Below are 20,029 nucleotides of genomic sequence, written 5' to 3' on the forward strand. Positions count from 1 at the left end.
CCTGGATGTCTCACCAGCTCCTGACACTCAATTCTCAGCTGAGTCCTGCTCCTTCTCCTACGTTCCCCCTGTCAGGTAAGGACACCTTCCCATGAGTCCAAATCATTCACAACACCCTTGACCTCCAGTCACTAATTTCAGCAGACGTTTCTTCCCAAATAGCTCATGAGTCTATCCCCTCCTCTCTAAGCCTCTGACTACCATACTAGTGCAAGCCAGCAACAGCCATCACCTGGACAATTAAAACAGCCACCTAATGGGTTCCCCGTCTCCAGACCTGCCCCAGGAACACCACCGTCCACACTGCCACTTGACTGTTTCCTGATGTGTAAGGCCTGATTGTATCAACCTCTCGCCTTCAAGTTTCTGACGGCTGGCCATCACCTGCCCTGTCTCAGCAACATTCCCATCATTTCCCATGATACACTCACATTTTCACAGAACGCAATCCACGTGGGCTCTCCTTGCTCTTCCGAGCTTTGCTTGCGCTGCTCCTCCTACGTGAAATGCCCTTCCCATTCTCCGCCCAGTGCACCCAGAGGAGACTGGCAGGAAAAGCTTCCTGAAGGGGGAGGATAGCTTCCTAACAAAAGACACGTGACACAGAGCACCGCACACAAAGCCCATGTTGGCACAAGCTAAACTCCCACTGAAGAGCAATGGTTTCAATGGGCCCTTCACATACACTGTCTTGTGCTGAAAGCTGCTTTTATGTGCCCATTTTATTGCCATGTTTCTAAGTTCCTTGGAGGCAGACCATGTTTTCCACCGCTTCATTTCCCTGCTGTCCACCCTAGACAGCCTTTCACGTGGGGTAAATGGCCAATAACTGCCCACTGATGTAATCTGACAGCAGGAATGTTCTGAAACAAGTCCTTTCACCCATCCTCTGTTGGCAAGAAGTCCGTCAGTCTAACCACTGTGATGTTGCCTGGACATCATCTTTATGAGAAAAAAAAATGTGTATTGGGATGGATAGAAAGCAAGTTTTAATGGTTAAAGTTTTAGTCCCTGGCCCGACTCTCCACCTACATTAACTCATTTTCTCCCCACAGCAACCCTCTGTGGTGAGGTTGTTGTTGCCATCTCACAAACAAGGATGCCGAGGCACACAGGCTCCTGGAGAAGCTCATTAAGAGAAAAGCTGGGATGTGGAATCAGGCAGCCCGGCCCCAGAGCCTCCAGGCACCCCAGCGTTCCAGACAGGGCCTAGGGTGACTGCCAGACACTCAAGCAACATTACGAACAGTTTTTATCCTAAATTTCATTAGTGATAAAGCACTAACCTCACCCCCAAAAAAGGATACCCTCATCTCAAAAGAGCAAAATGAAAAATATGTAAAATTAAAGTTATGTTTATTTTTTTAATGGAGGTGCTGGGGATTGAACCCAGGACCTCTTGCATGCAAAGCACGCCCTCTACCACTGAGCCATACCCTCCCCGATGTGTGTATGTGTATCTATGGCTGTGTATCTTTTGCGTTGTTTGAGTAGCATTTTCTAAGATTTCATTTTCTGCAATGGCATGAATGAAGAGATGGAGATAAATTTGAGTTACAGAAAACTGAAAACAAAAGAATCTGAAAATATATGTATATGTATAACTGAATCGCTTTGCTGGACACCTGAAACTAACACTGTAAATCTACACTTCAATAAAAAATAAGAATTTTTGAAAAAAAACTAAAGACAGTTACTTTTTTTGTACCCCTGAGAATGTGATGAACACATCTGCACTTAACATCTCTTGGTAAAATAGTTAAGTATCTTCACCTTTCGTTACTGCAAAACACTTACCTGGGAAAAGAGCTAATGGTTGGTTTGTTAACCAACTCTTGAGCACTACAGGTTTGGAAAGCTGCAATTACCTACTCAATCTATCTGTCACCTATAAGTTAAGATCATCTTTCACATGCTTTCCATAGCTTTGCTGTCCTCTGCTCAGGAGAGGAATTAAGCATTTGGGGTAAACTCTCTGAGGCCACTCAGTGGCGTAGACTCCTCCATAGGAGGAGTTCCATAGCTTTGCTGTCCTCTGCTCAGGAGAGGAATTAAGCATTTGGGGTAAACTCTCTGAGGCCACTCAGTGGCGTAGACTCCTCACACACCATTCATGCAGCTAGAAGGGGGAGCCCTCCCCCATTCCAAACCTCAATTCTGGAGCAAAAGTGGTATTCTTTCTACTCTTAAGACCACGTAAGGAAGCAGAAGGGTGCAGTGCTCACTCTCTCCCACGAACACAGCACAACTACATCTACGTATGAAACAAGCCTCACAGAGTACTGCTGAACTTCGGCAGAATAACTCTTACATCAGAAACACAAGGAGAATCCTCACAAAACTGGATATACAACAAGTTTATACTGTACAGCACAGGGAACTATTTTCAGTATCTTGTAGTAACCTATAATGTAGAAGAGTATGAAAACGAGTATGTGTGTATATATGTACGACTGAAACCTTATGCCATACACTAGAAACTGACACAACACTGTAAACTGACTATACTTCAAACTTAAAAATTTAATAAAAATTTTAAAAACCATTTAAGATTCCCATCTTACAAAACCATGAAAAACAAAGGAAAAGAAAGCACGGACCCCAAACATTCCCAGCCCACCCACCTCTACCCAAAGATCATGTTCACAGTATGAAACTGCAGACAATGAATGATCAACTCTTAAATGATTTTAGTCTCTAGTACACGGTTTGCTACAGCAAACTGGCCTGTCTCTTTAAGAGAAGGATTTGATCGTGTGCAATCATGTACACACTGTGGACATGTTTAAATGTATGAGCCTTACAGATTTCTAGAAGTCAGGCACCCCTAGCTTCACAGGGTGAAGAGTTTGTGGGGGGACTGAAATCAGAAAAAGTGGAGCTGAAATCTCAGGCGGCCAGTGACCGTGAAAAGCTTACACTCTGGAGAGGATGACAGATGTGTACCACAAAATTTCAATACAGTGTTGTGAGTGATGCGACAGACATAAACACATGATGCTACGAGAGCAGAAGCCAGGGTGTTGTGGGCGGGAGGTGTCAAGAAATGACCTTTACAGAGAGCATGCCTGAGCCAAGTCTTAAAAGAGAAGTAGTCAGCCTGCCAGGCAAAGAAAAGTGCTTATTAACTGCTGAACAAGGAAGATCAGTTACACCATCCACATGGCTACACAGGGAAAGCACTCATCATCAATCGCCGAGAAACGGGCAAGAGCATCAACTCTGAAGAAGCATGTTTCTGGTGCTTTTGATGAAAAGTGTAGTAGAGCTCTCAGGGGGAAAGATGAAAGATCAGAGAGACCTCTAGGTAGAGGAGCCTTGTCTCTCCACACCATCCATCCACTCAAACTATTTTTATTGGACAGAACTGAAAGAAACATTGTTGGCAAATAAAATACCTACCAGAACTTTCTGGACTACTTCACGCTGCGGACATGCTCGAACTTTGACTTGTACGGCACAAATCCACATTCAAGTGGTGTAAGGGGCCAACTAAGATGAGCGCTTGTTATGAATGAAACGCTGGTGATTACATCAGCCACGCTAACCCAGAACAGCTGACGGCCATCGCCAGTATCATGCATTCAGCAATCAGCCACATCTTTGGTACAGATGTCAGGGAAACCACTGTGCCAATTATGCCGTAATGATGACAGCAGAGAGCTTGGCTAGGAGATTCTCATTTCATGTCTTCTTTGAAAGAGCATCTCTTAAAAGAGGGCGACATACAATACATACTGTGTATCCTGTCAGTCTTTTTGGCCTGAGCTGTGCCCCTTTTGACTCCGTGGATCGTTGAACTCTCTGATCTCGGAGCTGGGATGGTATAAGCTGCAGGGTTTTGGCACACACAAAACCCACGGCATTCTTGAATGCTCCAGACAGCTTTACAGTGTCTCAAGCTACATCTGAGCAAACCTGTTTCTTACTAATGCTGTCAGTCTTTTTGAATATTTCCTCTACAAAGGACAAAAGGAGAAAAATATCATTTGTTAGTTAATCAAAACCCATCTCAACTTAACACAGTTTAACTGATCTTTTCTGCGTTCCACATTTAGGGGATAAAAAAAAAAAAAGAGTAGAAGATGATCTTTTATAGGAAAATAGGCAACGCTTGACCTGGTGTCAGTGCAGACTTAAGTCCTTCTCGCACAGCTTCAGTAACGGCAGTCCTGCGCAATTCATTCATTTTTTTCATCAAATATTCACCAAGCACCTACTGTACACTAAGGACTGTTCCTAATGAGAGTCAACGTTCAGAAATGTGAACCTCAGGCACAGGAATATTTTCAATCATTAGAGAAAGGCTCTTATGTTTTCTGTATAGAACTTACTAAGGTTAGGAGAATATTCAAATGAGATTTTCATCAATAAGGAAGGAAAGAAAAGTGCATTCATTGTCAGGCCTTAGTCAATCAGATAATTCCATTACAAGCACCACTCTCCTCCCCAACTCTACTATCTGCTAACCCTTTTGGTAATTCCAGGACTTTTTTTATTTGAATAAATGTATGGATCAACGGGCATTAGATTAAGCAAAAGGCCTTAGTCTCTGGACAAAATAAATGAATGCAAGACTACAGAAGAATGGGGAAGAAGGATTTGCTCTAAGGCAGATCTTCAGATGATGGTGGGGATGCACGTTCACAAGGCTGTGTAAATTTAGACCCCCAAGCACACTTCCACTTCCAGAAACTGCTTCCAACAGAAAATTTTATAGACATTTTAAAGTCTCATGGGTGAGTTCCTGCAAATATCACAGTTGGTCAAAAAACATATGTGTTTCAGCCCTTTCTACCTTGCTTTGGTGTTAGCTTATAAAAACTCATAGGTGTATATTGGACTCATTAAACTGAAGGACTCATAAGCACCAGCTCGATCAGGGCAGGGTGCTGACAGGCATTATACATTATGCAAGCTTCCCCACATCATTCTGCCAACAGGCTTGCATTTTAATCCAAAACATTCCCAGCTTTTCAAATACGAGGCCTCCCTGGAACACATAAAACCAATCATGCCACCTCATGCAGAGGTTCTCTGATGTGGACAAATTTCCACTGGAGACGGTAAGGAACCCACGACCACATCTGCATGTTACTTCATGCCAATCCAAAGCCCCCTCTCCAGAGCCAGTGTAACAACAGAACAGTAACCCAGGCAGAAGAAGGTGGAGCTGGCTTGACAGTCGTCAAGCCCTAGATTTATTTATCAGTGAATAAACACATGAATATTCATGACTCAGCTACAGACATTTCCATCTAAGAGCCCACTAGAGATGAAGAGGTGACACCCCAGGACTGTCAGGATCAAACTGAAGTTGAATGCAGAAATACGCTTTCAATCTCCAATTCTTCTAAAGAGGCCACAGAGAAAGCTCACACAAAATACAACTTCATGTTGACAAACTGGCATGTCAAGGCAACAAGCCTCTTTGTAGCAAGATGGTGGACAGCTGCACAGAAGAATCATGACTGATGGTTCTACAACGGTCATTTAGGTTGAGTCTCTATCAGAACAAATACGTCAAAGAAGGGAGAGATAAGAATTGGAAATCTGATGGAAAACAGCCAGGCAGGAAATAAAAAAGGGAAGCATGTTGAACTGTGGTTGAATATAGTATGAGTAAACTTAGTGTTCTAAGACGTGGAACGAGATACCAAGGAAGAGTGGGTATGAGCCATGAATAAGGGGGTTGTGACAACCTGAAAAATAAAAGGCTAGTGGGGAGGAGAAGTCCTCGTGAAGGGATGTGAGCTCTCTGCAAACCGCGTGAGAAGAAGTTAAGAGAAGAGCAGAGGACCCTGAAGAGTGAGTGGTGAGGTGAAAAAAGAAAAAATAGTGATGTGCTTCCTTCAATTAAAAATAAAAGATAAAAATGCTACAAAAACACTGAGATCAGTTTCACTAGCATCTAGAAGAGGGTCACAAGATATTTACCAGCCGCCGTACGTCCAAACATGTGCTCATTCACACCGCTGATTATTTGTGCTCAGTGGAGATGAGTCTCTAGGTTAGGTGGCCTTAAAGACAGACAACTAGTACAAGTGTGTGTAGACGTGTGGGGAGCTCAGAGGGAGGATTACACTCTGCCAGGTCAATTTAGTTTTTTCCTTCAATAAACGAATTCTGTTAAAATGGAAAAAATCAATAGTCCGGGGAATTCATTTTCTCCAAATCTGACATTCTTATCAATAAAGAAAGAATCTATGGTCTAGATCTTATTTCTCATGTGTGAGCACACAATCAACTAGAGGGCTAAGCCCCAAATATGGTTATACTCAGCATCAGTCTAGGGGATGTCACTGAGGGAGGAGGTTGGGATTCACAAATGGCTTTCTCAGCAACTAAACTGACAGGGTGCAGCACAACGTCACTGGAATGTTCATCAACAAGCTGGTCATAATTGGAACCTGTAAAAAATGGGAACAGAATTTGGTAATCTCAATGTACCAGGGTAAAACTAAGTCATGTTTTTTTTAGGAATGCTTGTGGATTAAAAACAAACACAAATTGGATTAGGTGAAGATTTCTTACATATAACACCAAAGACCCAATTTGTGATTTTTTTTAATTTTAAAAATTAAGTTGAATAGACTTCACCAAAATTTTAAAAATGTCTGTTCTTCAAAAGACAATGTTTAGAGAATGAAAAAACAAGACATAGATTGAGAGAAAACACTTGAAAAATCATACATCTATAAAGAACTTGTATTTAGAGTTTATAAAGAACTCTCAAAAACCCCTCAGTAATAAGAAAAGAACCCAATTTTTTAATGGACAAAAAATATGAACAGATACTTAACTAAAGACATACAGGTGGCAAATAAGAACATGAAAAGATGTTTAGCATCATTAATCATTAAGGAAATACAAATTAAAACCACAATGAGATGCCACTATACACCCAGTAGGTTGTCTAAAATTTAAAAGATTGACCATAGGAGGTGCTGGCGAGGATGTGGGTGAAATGGAACTCTCAACCACTGCTGATGGGAACACAGAATGCTCTACCACTTTAGAAAATACTTTGGCCATTTCTTTAAAAATTAAACATACATTTACTATGTGATCCAGCTATCTCTGCCCCTAACTATACATCCAAGAAAAATGAAAGCAAAGGTCCATACAGAGATTTGCACATGAACGTTTACAGCGGCTTTATTTGCAATAGCCAGAAAACTGCAAGCAGCTCAACTGTCCACTGCCAGGTGAGTGGATAAATAAATTGTGCCATATCCATACAATAAAATACTAATCAGAAATATAAAAAGGAATGAATTATTAATACACATCACAACATGAATGAACTGCAAAATAATAATACTGAGTGAAAGGAGCCAAAGGAGGGGAATACATATCAAATAATTCCATTTGTCCAAATTCTAGGAAATGCAAGCTAACCTAAAAATGACAGAGACAGTGGCCGCCTGGGGGTTGGGGGATAGGAGCCACAAGGCATGAGAGGGGCAGGAAAGGGCAGCAGGAGGGAGGAATTAGAAAAGGGCACAAGGAAACTTTTGGGAGCTGTGAGATCACAAAGACACTGGCATTTGTTCTAAGTCTTGAAGAGAATGAAGAGTTTGAACTTGTAGACATAAGTGGGGAGGCAATTAGACATGAGGAAATTTTTTGGAGACAGTAAATCACAAGAGGTCATTTATTAACTATCTTTAAATACAATGTTTCTCACCTTCCCTGATTATAGGACTCACTAGGGATGCTTGTTAAAAATGCAGATTCCTAGCTCCACCCTAGACCTCCTGGATTAGATCCAGTGAAAGACACAGGGAATCTGAATTTTTAACATGCACCTCCTGGGGGATTCTCATGATGAAGCAATTTGGGAAATACTAATGAAAGATCTGCAGCCTACTTTGAGTAAGAAATGAAACTTTCCTATCCCACTGAACAAAAAGGAAAAACAACAAGAGAGATGAGCTCTCATTTCTATAAAAGTTTGGTGTGGGATAAGGAAGACTCTAATTGAAGGTTTCTAAATATTGCAGTAGGCTTTTATGAGAGTTGGAATCCCCATCCCTGAAAAACTTTTTTAAATGGAAGAAATCACTGTTTACCCCAGAGGGGCTGGCTCTGGGGAACAGGCAGGGGTAGAATTATTTGGGGATCAGTTGGGGGTTGGGAGAAAACTCACCTAAGAAACATGAATGAAAAGAGTCTATTGTGAGAGCACAAGGGGATCTGAAGGAAGCCAAACAGAGGCACAGAGCTGGGTGTTAGGGAAACTTGAAAGCTACCAGACACTTTTTTCCTCTCTCTTTGGGACCAAGCATTCTCTTATTGCTGTGTCTCTCTGCACATAGATTTGATTCTCTTCTATCCTCAAGCCAGCTTCTCAATTTTATCATCCACTAACCAGTGACAACCTCATCCTCCAACTCAACATGACTCCCCAGATCCTCAGAGTGAACTGACAGTCTCCACGACCCAGGTCCTCATTCCTCCAGGTGATAAAATCTGATTGGTCCATCTTGAGTCACGTGCCCACATCTGACCCAATCAGCTGTCATGACTTCTCCTTTTGACACTCTGAGAATGTAGTTGGGGAAAATGATGAAACTCTCATACAAGAACAGGTCAAATTGATCTTCTGTTGCCTAAATTTTATATTTTACTCCAAGAACAATAATGTTTACCTGAAAATCTTATTCTTTCAAGAACTGTCCCTCTTGATTTCATCCTGAAATCTTATGAAAGGACCCCTCTGTTGAAACGCCAAGAATAAATACAAACAATGAATGATCTGGTCTGGCCTTCAGAATTTCCTAGATAATCTGAATTCTCATCTAAGAATTTCTATGTCTACAAACTCAACACAAAAGAAGCACTTTGCTGAAACTTTTATGCTAACTAATCTGTCATTTTTTTTAAACCCACATGTTTCAAGATAAATTTCAACGTGTGTGTTTCTGATTAAATTTCACTTAGCTCATCTGAATATCGACTAAGTCATCTGAAGTCCAAAGAGTTTCATTTTCAAGCAGCCACGGAATCTTTCTCGATGAGCAAGAAGACTGACTTTCATCCTCAGTATATGGAATTGAACCCGTAATGCCTCAGCTTAAACTTGGTTAGTCAACCTGGCCCCCAAGTGTTCAATACTAAGTTATTCAACATTAGGTTGCCCTTGGTTTTAGAAGGAAAACTGCTCGCTCTCCTGTGGCTAAGGGATGTGAAAGAAGATCAACAAACTGAGATATAATTCTACCCAGAAGTTCCTGTAGTATCATAAAGGGGGCGGGGAGTGGTGATCCTATTATAAGTCTTGCCTCACAACGCGGGCAAGGTCCCCAGTACTCTAGAAGCCCTCTCTTGTTCCTCTTCCTCTGCTTCTGTTGGGCTCTCACTGACTCCTCTACTTGCCTTCTCTGAAGACTCTCCATCCTCCTCTGCAGCCTCCTCCCAGTTGTGCTCTCCTCTTAGTGAGGCACTCTCATCCCAGAATATAAATTACAACTGCCCAATGACAGCGGGATTTGTAGGGTTTCACTTTTACAAATAGGCTCACTTCAGCATCTCCCATTACTCTGAGGTTCCAACAGGGAACTAGGCTTGAGGAAAACTCCTTCCTTTATTAAAACATTCCACCGAGGCAACCAGCCAAGGAAACTGAACAAAAGAACAGAAGCAGAGGCGGTGTTCAGTTTTTTTAAAATGTACTTGTTGCACTCTGACCCACAAGGCTTTGAAAAGCTAACAGGTTATTCATCTCAAGTTGCCAGTTCCAAAGTCTACCAATTTTCCAGAGTTCATCTCCCTTGCAATCAGGCATAGTTCTGAACACAGATGTACGACTCTTAAAAAGGATGAGTTTGCCACTAGGAGAATGAGGCAAATTGGGAGATACAATGAATGTACAAATTTCCGGGGGAAAAGGTAAGGAGATGCGTTAAAGGACAACTGTGCCAAGTCCAAGGACTTAATACGGATCGTTTGGATGGAATGTGAGGAAAGAGCCTCTCTAGGATGGCCTAAAAAGAGAGGCAAACATCTAAACAGAACTATGACATCTCTAAAAATGAAGCAAATTATACACTCCTTTTTAAATTTTTTTAATTCGGTGAAATTCACATAACATCCAATTCACCATTTAAGGTGTACAGTTAAGTGGTGTTTAGTGCATTCACAATGTTATGCAACCACCATCGCTTTCTAGTTTCAAAATGTTTTCCTCGCCCCAGAACATCCATACTAGTCTCCCCTCCTCCCATCTGCTTTATGACTTTTATCGACTTGCCTATTCTGGATTTATCATATAAAAAGAATCATACAATATGTGTCTTTTTGTGTCTGGCTTCTTTCACTTAGCATAATATTTTTGAGGTTCATCCAAATTATACCGTGTCTCAGGACATCATTCCTTTTCATGACTGAAAAATATTCCATTTTACGTATATATTGTCTTGTTTATCCATTCAGCCATTGATGGACACTGGAGTTGTTTCTACCTTTTGATTAATGTGAACCTTCATGTACAAGTTTCTAAGAAGTGAAACCACGTCTTACTGCAACCCTGATAAAATGGGGAAAATCATGTTTAAGGTAGTAGCTCAGCACCCATCCCTCGACAAGTTCCCAGGTGTGCAGCAGCACTAATTTAAAAGATGCTAAACCCAATCAAGTAGAAAACCTGGGTGTTTTCTTAGCTGCATATCAAACTGGAAAACTCCAGAGGCTGACACTGGCACCCGAACACACTCAACAGGGACCCTGTTCTCCACCCAGATACAATCAGCGAGGGCGAAACTGACCACACTTCCGCCAGGAATGAAGAGATGCTGTGGCCAACTTCAGAGACGTCTGAACAGGAGTCTTTGAAATGATTAATGAATTAACAGCAAGGAGAAGTGAGTTCTTAAGATCATGTGCCTGGAGGCAGACAAAGGGTAGCAGTGAAAAGAAGAATTCAGAACCATTGTCTACTTTTTTTCCATGAAGCTTTTTTTTTTTTTTAAAGGACTGCACAGCTGCAGGAATTGTGTGAGCATTTGGGGACTGTCAAGCCATCATCTGACTTTGTGAAGAATTCTTCTGAGGTGGATTTTATTGTTTTCAGCTGGAGAATCCATCCCACCACTCCCCACCCCTTCAACAGCAAAAAGCCACATGCCCACCAAGCACTGCCTCTCTCTTCTGCCCTGACATGACCAGAAAGCAAGAATCCACCACGAGGACCACACCATGAGGAGACACGGTGGGGACAGCGACACCTCACCAGGAGGAGCAGCTCAGCGGAGATCACCTTTGCTATGGGCATTTGTCCCTTTGTGGAATCTCTGTTTTCTTTTTCTTTTTTTGGCAGGCAGTGATCTTGACTTTCTAAGTGTTCAGAAGAATGTTCTGATTTCCCTTTCTAAAACTTTCACGTGCAGAAGCACATGAATTCTGTATCCACATGCACAATGGAGAAATACTACTGGCAACAAATAGAGAGTTTAGGGGAAGGGGTGAGGTGGAGATTGCGGGGAAGGAAGCCAACATCTGCTCCTGCTCACAGCATTCAATTTGGCCCACCTCAAAGTAGCGCCGGCCCCCACTGGCTGCTGATGCTCTGATGTTCACAGAGCAGCTCAGCCCTCCTCCAAATCACCATGTCAACACGGGGGACCCAACAAAGTGTTGAAAAAGAAACATGGAGGACCTCCTTCAGACACATGCTATGAACAGAAGCAGCCACCACTCCAGTGCTCTTCGCTCAGAAACCACATGTCAGCCTTTGCCAACTCTCTGCCTTTGAGGACAAGCTTTGAGGAAGACCACTGCAGGATAATCCTTCCCATATTGGAGATAAATGCTAAAGTTTTCCAGACCCATCATGAAAGAAAGGTTCTTTTTTTTATATAATTTTTTTCTTTTTTTTTAATTGAAGTATAGTCAGTTTATAATGTGGTATCAATTTCTGGTGTACAGCACCATGCTTCAGTCATACATATACACACATGTATTTGTTTTCATATTCTTTTTCATCATAGGTCACTTGAAGAGAAACAAATCCAGCCAAGCACTCTTCACTGTAGGAACCCTGTGTAACAACTTCCCCACCATTAAAATGCACTCAAAAGGGACAATTCTAAGGACTTCCCAGAAAGAGAGGTGGAGGAGAAGAGAGCTGGAGAGAGTTCTGGGTAGAGAGTCAGATGTGTCTGGGAGTTCAAGCTCAAGGAGACCTCAAGATAAACATGACAATTTAGTGTACACATTTTGTAAAAATAACATTCATACTGAGATACAAAACATAGAAGTTCACTAGCATCTCTGACTTTTAACTATGGTAAAACACACACACGTAGCATAAAAATTTACCATTGTAACCACGTTGAAGTCTACAGTACAGTAATTTAACTATATTTACCTGGTTGGGCAACAGCTCCCTAGAACTTTTTTCACTGTGCAAAACTGAGACTCTGTAGTATTAACAACTCCCTTTTTCCCCTCTCCTCTCAGTCCCTAGGAACCACCATCCTACATTTTGTTTCTGAGAGTTTATAGTCCGTGACCTTATTTTAATTTTATTTTTTGCTGAAGTATAGTTGATTTACAATGTTACTTTCAGATGTACAACAAAGTGATTCAGTTATACATATACATACATATATTTTCTTTCTTTTTAGATTCAATAGAGTCCCTGACTTTTAAAACTGCTGCCCAACATATATCTGGAGGGAAATCCAATTCAAAAAGATACACACACAATGTTCATAGCAGCACTATTTACAATAGCCAAGACATGCAAGCAACCTAAAGGTCCATTGACAGATGGCTGGATAAAGAAGTTGTGGTATATTTATACGATGGAGTACTACTCAGCCATAAAAAAGAATAAAATAATGCCATTTGTAGCAACATGGGTGGATCTGGAGATCATCATTCTAAGTGAAGTAAGCCAGAAAGAGAAAAAAATAAAAGTACCATATTATATCACTCACATGTGGAATCTAAAAAAGAAAAGAAAAATGAGGACACTAATGAACTCATCTACAAAACAGAAACAGACTGGCAGACATAGTAAACAATCTTATGATTTCTGGAGAAACAGGGTGGGAAGGGATACATTTGGGAGTTTGAGATTTGCAAATGTTAATCACTATATATAAAAATAGATAAAAAACAAATTTCTTCTGTATAGGACAGGGAACTATATTCAATATCTTGTAATAACCTTTAATGAAAAGGAATATGAACATGAATATATGTATGTATATGCATGACTGGGACATTGTGCTGTATACCAGAAATTGATACAATGTAACTGACAGTACTTCAATTAAAAAAAAAAACTGCTGCCCAAACCAAGCCCTGTGCCCAGTGCAGCATTATATCAATATTGTTATTATGGTGCTTGTTGTGTCATCATCCAAATCAATGTTCATTTCCACACAGAGAAGCAATTTTGCAGTAAATAACATACAAACATCAAATTACAATTCCAGAAATATTTTGTAAATTGAGCAAGACAGTCAAAGAAAAGTTATGTCCATCACCTAATCCTCCCCAAAACACTGTGCTCGGGCTTGAGATGACAGTATGAAATTCTCATAGAGTCTGGAAAAAGTTCTGTGTTAAAATGAAGGTGAGTATGAAGCATAAATAATTGAAAATTCTGCAATTTTTTTTTATCTGCAATGAAGTCACAGTAAGTATAAGACTCAGAGAGGAAAAGAATGTGCTACTCATAGGGTGGCTAGACATGGGAGTGAACCAAAAAGAATGTTGTGCAATCACCTTCCCTGAAGGGCATCAGAATTCTAGAATTTGTATGCAGATTCTCCTCATCATGACATCACTGAAGGAATCCCTTGTATTTCATTCCCAGGCTTCAATTCCATTCTAAAGCACCAGGGTTTTCACAGGCCATCCTAGTGGTCCAGGGATGGGCTGAGAAGTAAGTCAGGGACCCACTGGGAGCTTATCTCTGGGGCTGCAAAACAGAGATTCTGCTAACACCCTGTATTGGGTTTTACCTTTCTCCTTCCATCCTCAAAGTCTACCTGGGAGGCAGGAGATGGTAGAGTTCAAAGTTATGACACTACAAAGGCTAACACTGTGTTTCTGAAAGCACAAGTCTGAGCTGGCTCCAGAAGTCCAAAGATAAAGTCTTCCAGCCCTGTGTACACAGTAAGTGAACTCAAAGCAAGGAAGCCACTGCGCCATCCAAGACCATTGGTGGGAGCAGCAAAGCTCACAGCGAGGAGTTCGGACTGTGGGGACAGCCTGGCTGGGTTTGCATCTCACCTCTGGCTTGAAGCCCTGGACAAGTCAGCAAACCCCTCTCTGCCCCAGTTTCCCTAAGTATAAAATGAGGGTGATGCTGGAAATGATCTCAAAGGGTTGTGGTGAAGATAAAATGAGTTAATATATCAAAAAGCATTTAGCATAGTGCCTGACAAGCAACTCGGAAAAACGCCAGCAGCTGGGATTACTAATCCATCCACAATAGGCACTCACTTCTTTCTAACACTCTATTCCTCCCCTCTCTTTCCCCATCACCTTAATTTTCTTCCTTTTTTCCCTTATCAGATACTACCTCTGCCCCCACCCATTCCCATGGGCAAGACCAATCCCCTGTTTGGTGATTTAAGAAGACTTCTCTGCCATATCATTAAACTTCCTGTAAATTATAATTAGACATTCATTCCTATAAATAAATAATCATCCTTTTTAATTAAAAAAAAAGCCCTGGGAGAAGAAGTACACTAAATTGTTAGCCTGCCTCCTAATCACTCCAATACATTCTCTTGCAGTTATATCTGTCTGAAACGGTCTTGTTCATTGATTGATTATTTAATTACTGTCCTCCCCAAGCTCTGTAAAACCAAGAGCTTATCAACCTTGTTCAGCACCGTATTCCGAGCCCCTACAACAGAGCCTGGCATGTAGTAGATACTCAACAAATATTTGTCAAATGTTGAATCACTGAACTGTTTACTTTCCCCCAAAATATGCCATGCTGTCCACCCTCCTGCTCTCTGAAGATGCTGTTTCCTCTGCCCAGAATGCAAGATTCATTCCAGATGTTCAGTGACTGCCAACTATGTGCTCCCGGGCCCATTCCTACCAGTTCTCCAGGGCTCAGTGTGGGCATTATGTCTTCCACGGGGCTTCCTCTGACCCATCCAGGCAGGGTCGGTGCTCCTCTGTCAGCTCCCATGGTGCCCTTGCCTGGTCCACCACCAGCTCAGCATTCCTGAAATCGTCACAGACCAGAAAATCCCTCAGTATCACAAAGTCTATAGTTTTCTCTATAAAATCACTACTGGAGTAGATAACAACAAAACTGAATACCCAAGGGACCGTTGTGGAGGGAGGAAAGTGATGGGGGAGCCTGCCGGACTCAATCCCTGTTTCAATGCCCCGTTCCCAATCATGATCTGGCCCTCAGCAAAATTCTAGATGGCTCTATGTTAGGTCTTGAGGATAATTTGAAAAGAGTCAAAACCTCTCCCACCAAATCCATAAACATCAAAGGTCCAGTTGTGCAATTGTTAGGTTTCTCATGCTGAGAATTCTTTGGAGGGAAACCGTGTCTTCCCCGGTCTCCCCACATTTGGCCCAGTGTTGGAAAGTGTTAAAACCTCCACCATGTTTGTGAACTAAATGAATGTTTTTTTAATTTCTAGCAGTTTAATTACTTTGGCTATGAAACTGTTTTTTTTTTTTTAATCACACTTTGAAGCATTTCGATGATACGGTTTCCCCATCCCAAGAACATGATGTTTAAAAATAAAAGATTTCTTTCTACTTCTTCCTTCTCCAAGTTGAAATGATGCATCTAAGACAGAAAATCCAGAAATAACACAGGCTGAGGACGGAATTCCAGACACTTCAGCAGACTCAGCTCTATTCCAAATCAAGACACAAGGTCTTGACAAGTGACCACCCACACACTTGGGTTAGGCCATTGTCTTCCATTCTACACTGACGCTTTCTGGACACACTTGCTGGGGGTGAAAAAAAAAAAGCTCTAACTGTGACAGAGTGAGAGAGGGGCACAGGCCAATGCAGGAAAGCAAAACTTGCCCCCACAAATGTCTCTTCAGCCTGCAGATTATTTTGAGCTGGAAACAATCAAGGCCCAAAGACTCAGGAAAAAACTGACCATCCCCCAAACTGCCTAAAAGAATGTCGGTAGAGGACCAATTCCAAAAAGGGAGCTATTACTGTAGATATTAGTATGAACTAGGTGCACAGACAATGTGGAACCTAGCAAAGTCTGTTACAATTCCTCTCTGTGTCCCATTGTTTCTGCCTGACCCAGCAAACCTCTGTTTACCAAACTTTTGCTTTTCCACCTCCATGTGAATTGCCTTCCTCCCCTTTGAGGTCCCAAACCACTCCCCCCAACATCCTCTCTCATCTTTAGTTGAAGATGGTATTTAAGGTGAGAGCTTTGGCCATTTTGGTGAATTACTCAAGTTTTCCTGTGTCTCTCCCAAGTATATATGTTATTAGACTTTTGTGCAATTTCCTCCTATTAATCTATCTCATGTCAACTTAATTCAACTTATACCAGCCAGAAGAACATAGATAGGTAGAGAAAAACTTCTTCCTCCCATACACCAACATCAACAGATTTAACCAAAGTCAGTGTGGAAAGGGTCTGAACTTGTTCCCCTGCCCCCAACCCAGAGATAATCCAAAATCAAGCCAGGCCCAAAGGACATTTTGAGAAACCCCATCTGTGGGAATATGCCCTCAGCTGCCTATGGGAACAGGTAATAAAATGGAGTGAGATCAACATGCCCAGTTTTATTTCTAGACTATGTAGTTGAAACAGAAATAGCCTAAAGTTGACAAATTTTCTCAACTGTACCATAGCAATGATTTATATCTCTTGTAATCTTAATATTGCCTCTAAATGTGTGAAAGAGGGAATGGTACCATTTCAAGAAATGTAATTTTTGATGTCAAAATAAGTTAGTCATTATATCAGTTCCAGACAGTTAGAGACCTCACCCAGATATATGTCTGTACAACACATCCTCCTTTAAAATACTCTGTTTCGTTGCTGAAAGAGAAAATACACTGGAATTGTTTGGGGACAAATTTAGACACGTTGGGCAAAAAATATGCAGACAGCTGCTTGGTATGCAATTAAAATACCACTGGTGAGAACGACTGGTCTGGCAAGGGTAATGGGGAATAGACATTTCCCTTCAGGAAAGCAATTCCAGTTGACAGCCTCACTCAGCAAAATGAGATAGAGTTCTTAGCCTGGCTCCTGGGGAGGGGTCCACCTGACCCCTGTTCAGCACCTGATCAGCCACTGACAGACGGCACAGAGGGGAGTCAGAAATACTTCTGGAGCGGAAGCAGAGCTAAACACACTTCCATTCTGAGTTCACAGACAAGGCACAGCTGAGTGCATCAAAGCACTCGGCTGATGCAGCCTTCTGGGAGCAAGTTGCAAGAGTGACCTTGGGTCTGGAATCATGAGTGACCCACTCCATGTCCTGGAGGAGACACACTGGAGCTAGAAGTCACCAAATGCACATAACACCTCCAAGAGTGCCTGTGGCAGGGTTCCTAGGGGATGCAGCTGCCCTCTTCAAAGTACTCAAAAATTCCAAAATGGCAGGCAAGCTTTCTAGTTCATGAGGAAAAGGCCAGTTTATTCCATGGTTTCACCAAACCTGTAGGTGAGAGAAAGTCCTGTCTCTAAGTTATACCTCTTCTCTATTTTTTATGGAAAATATCAAACACATACAAAAATAGAGACTAACATTATGAATCTTTTACTCATCACCTAGTCTGAACAATTACCAACTTCGGGTCAATCCTGTTTCATCTGTAACTCACCCATCCCCTCCACCAACACTGGATTCCATAAGGCAAATTCCAGATGTCATATCATCTCATCAATAAACATTTCAGTTTGTATCTTTGAAAGATAAGAGTTCTTTTTTAAGCACAGCCACTAACAAATGTAAAAACTTTAAATAATTCCTTAACATTATCAAATATCCAGCCAGGAATCAAACTTACTTGTCTCATAGTATTTTTATTGTTCATTCAAATTGAGGTCCATATATTGCAACTGATATGTCTTATATCTTAGTCCATAGCACTCTCTTCACTCTCTCCCTCTCTCTCTCTCTCAATTTATTGTTGAAAAAAAAACAGGTTTTCTACAGTATGGAGATTCCTTAAAAAGCCAAGAATAGAGTTACCATGTGATCCAGCAATCCTATTCCTGGGCATAGATCCAGAGAAAACTCTAATTTGAAAAGATACATGTACCCCAATGTTCATAGCAGCACTATTTACAATAGGCAAGACATGGAAGCAACCTAGATATCCATCAACAAATGACTGGATAAAGAAGATGTGGTATATAAATACATACAGTGGAATACTACTCAACCATAAAAAGAATAAAATAATGTCACTTTGCAGCAACATGGATAGATCTAGAGATTATCACACTAAGTGAAGTAAGTCAGATAGAGAAAGACAAATATCATATGATATCACTTATATGTGGAATCTAAAAAAATGATACAAAAGAATTTATTTACAATACAGAGATTCATAGACATAGAAAACAAACTTATGGTTACCAAAGGGGAAAGACGGGAGAGAGAGAAACTAGGAATTTGGGATTTGCAGATGCACATTACTATCTATAAAACAGATAAACAACAAGGTCATACTGTATGGTACAGGGAACTACATTCAATATCTTCCAGTAACCTTCAATGTAAAAGAATATGAAAAAGAATATATATGTACATGTATAATTGAATCACTATGCTGTACACCAGAAACTAACACAATATTGTAAATCAACTATTCTTCAATTTTTTAAAAAAATGGTTTCCTTCCCTGAATCACTTCTCATATTCTGAATTTTGCTGGTTGTACCCCCATGGTGTCTTTTAACATGTCTCTCTTCCCCTGTTTCTTCCTGTAAACTATTAGTTAGGTCTAAAGCCTTGATTACATTCAGATTTGATTTTTCTTTTTTGACAAAAATATTTCCTGAATGGTTAAATACAGGCATCAGGAAGCACACCATGGCTGGTTATTTCTCTTTTTATAATGTTAGCAGCCACTGCAGATCATTGCCTGAATTAACTGTTTCATTAGTGGTTGCAAAATGGAAATGTGCTCATCCTATTCTTTCTTTGTTTCACTTGAGTACTTCTTTAAAGAGAATGGTTCCTTCATCAGCTGTTACCCTGAGGTACACCTTGCAAAGGAAAGAAGGTAAAATGCTTGATTCTTTCTCTTTATCACAAAAGAATTAGTTCCCGAGCATCCTCAAGAGGACTTTGTTATTTTTTAGTATCATTATGACTCATGAATTTAAAAGTATTTTGTATATTTCAGTCTGTTGCAATTATTGGTCCATTGTTTACTGATGCTCAAATTGTCCCATTTCTTAACTAACAAGAATCCCTTCAAGTTGGCTCCTGAGTTCTTTTGTCAATAGCCCATATTCTTTAATAAATACCTTGCTTTATGTTATAGTAAGATGTTCCAGGCTCATCCTGGATATTTTGTACTCCAGAGCTGAAGTCAGACAACTCTCTAGGGAACACTTTTTGTTCTTAGGGTGTACAACCACTGAAGGTATGCTTTAAAGTCTCTTGGAATATATTTTATGTGGTTATGTCACCAACTTGATACTGAGTTGAATTCATTTGTTTCATTTTTTATTTGATATTTTGGAGATTTCTTTGATCACGTTTCCCTACTTTACTTTTTTCACTTCACAATATATTATCAAAGTATCCTGATGATTACTTCGTGATGATTACTCATTTACCTTTATTTGTTCTTATAGTTACATGGTATTCTCACTTATTTTTATAGCTACATAGTACTCCATTGGGTGGCTGGATCATAATTTATTCAATCAGTCTTCTATTGATGGACACATGGGTTGTTCCCAGCCTTTCTCATTACAAATACTGCAATTTAATAAACTGCAATTCAATAAACTGTCTTGTGCATTACTTGGGTACATAACTTTGGGGACAGATGTATCTTTGGGATAGATCCCTACATG

General features: G+C 40.8%; 1 long non-coding RNA gene and 1 other non-coding gene across 11 annotated transcripts in view; both read right to left on the bottom strand.

Annotated features, from left to right (window-relative positions):
• The window catches only part of LOC116665292, a 335,340-nt gene that overhangs the window by 218,943 nt on the left and 96,368 nt on the right, over positions 1–20,029 (bottom strand). For all 10 annotated transcript variants that reach the window (XR_004321832.1, XR_004321831.1, XR_004321834.1 and 7 more), the window contains exon 2: positions 15,074–15,202. This is a non-coding gene — a long non-coding RNA (uncharacterized LOC116665292). The remainder of the gene's footprint in view (positions 1–15,073; positions 15,203–20,029) is intronic.
• Positions 1,369–1,440, bottom strand: TRNAA-UGC. Its single transcript has one exon. It is a non-coding gene; the product is annotated as a tRNA-Ala (tRNA).

Source organism: Camelus ferus, chromosome 8, assembly GCF_009834535.1.
Source record: "Camelus ferus isolate YT-003-E chromosome 8, BCGSAC_Cfer_1.0, whole genome shotgun sequence".
Classification (NCBI taxonomy): Eukaryota; Metazoa; Chordata; class Mammalia; order Artiodactyla; family Camelidae; genus Camelus; species Camelus ferus.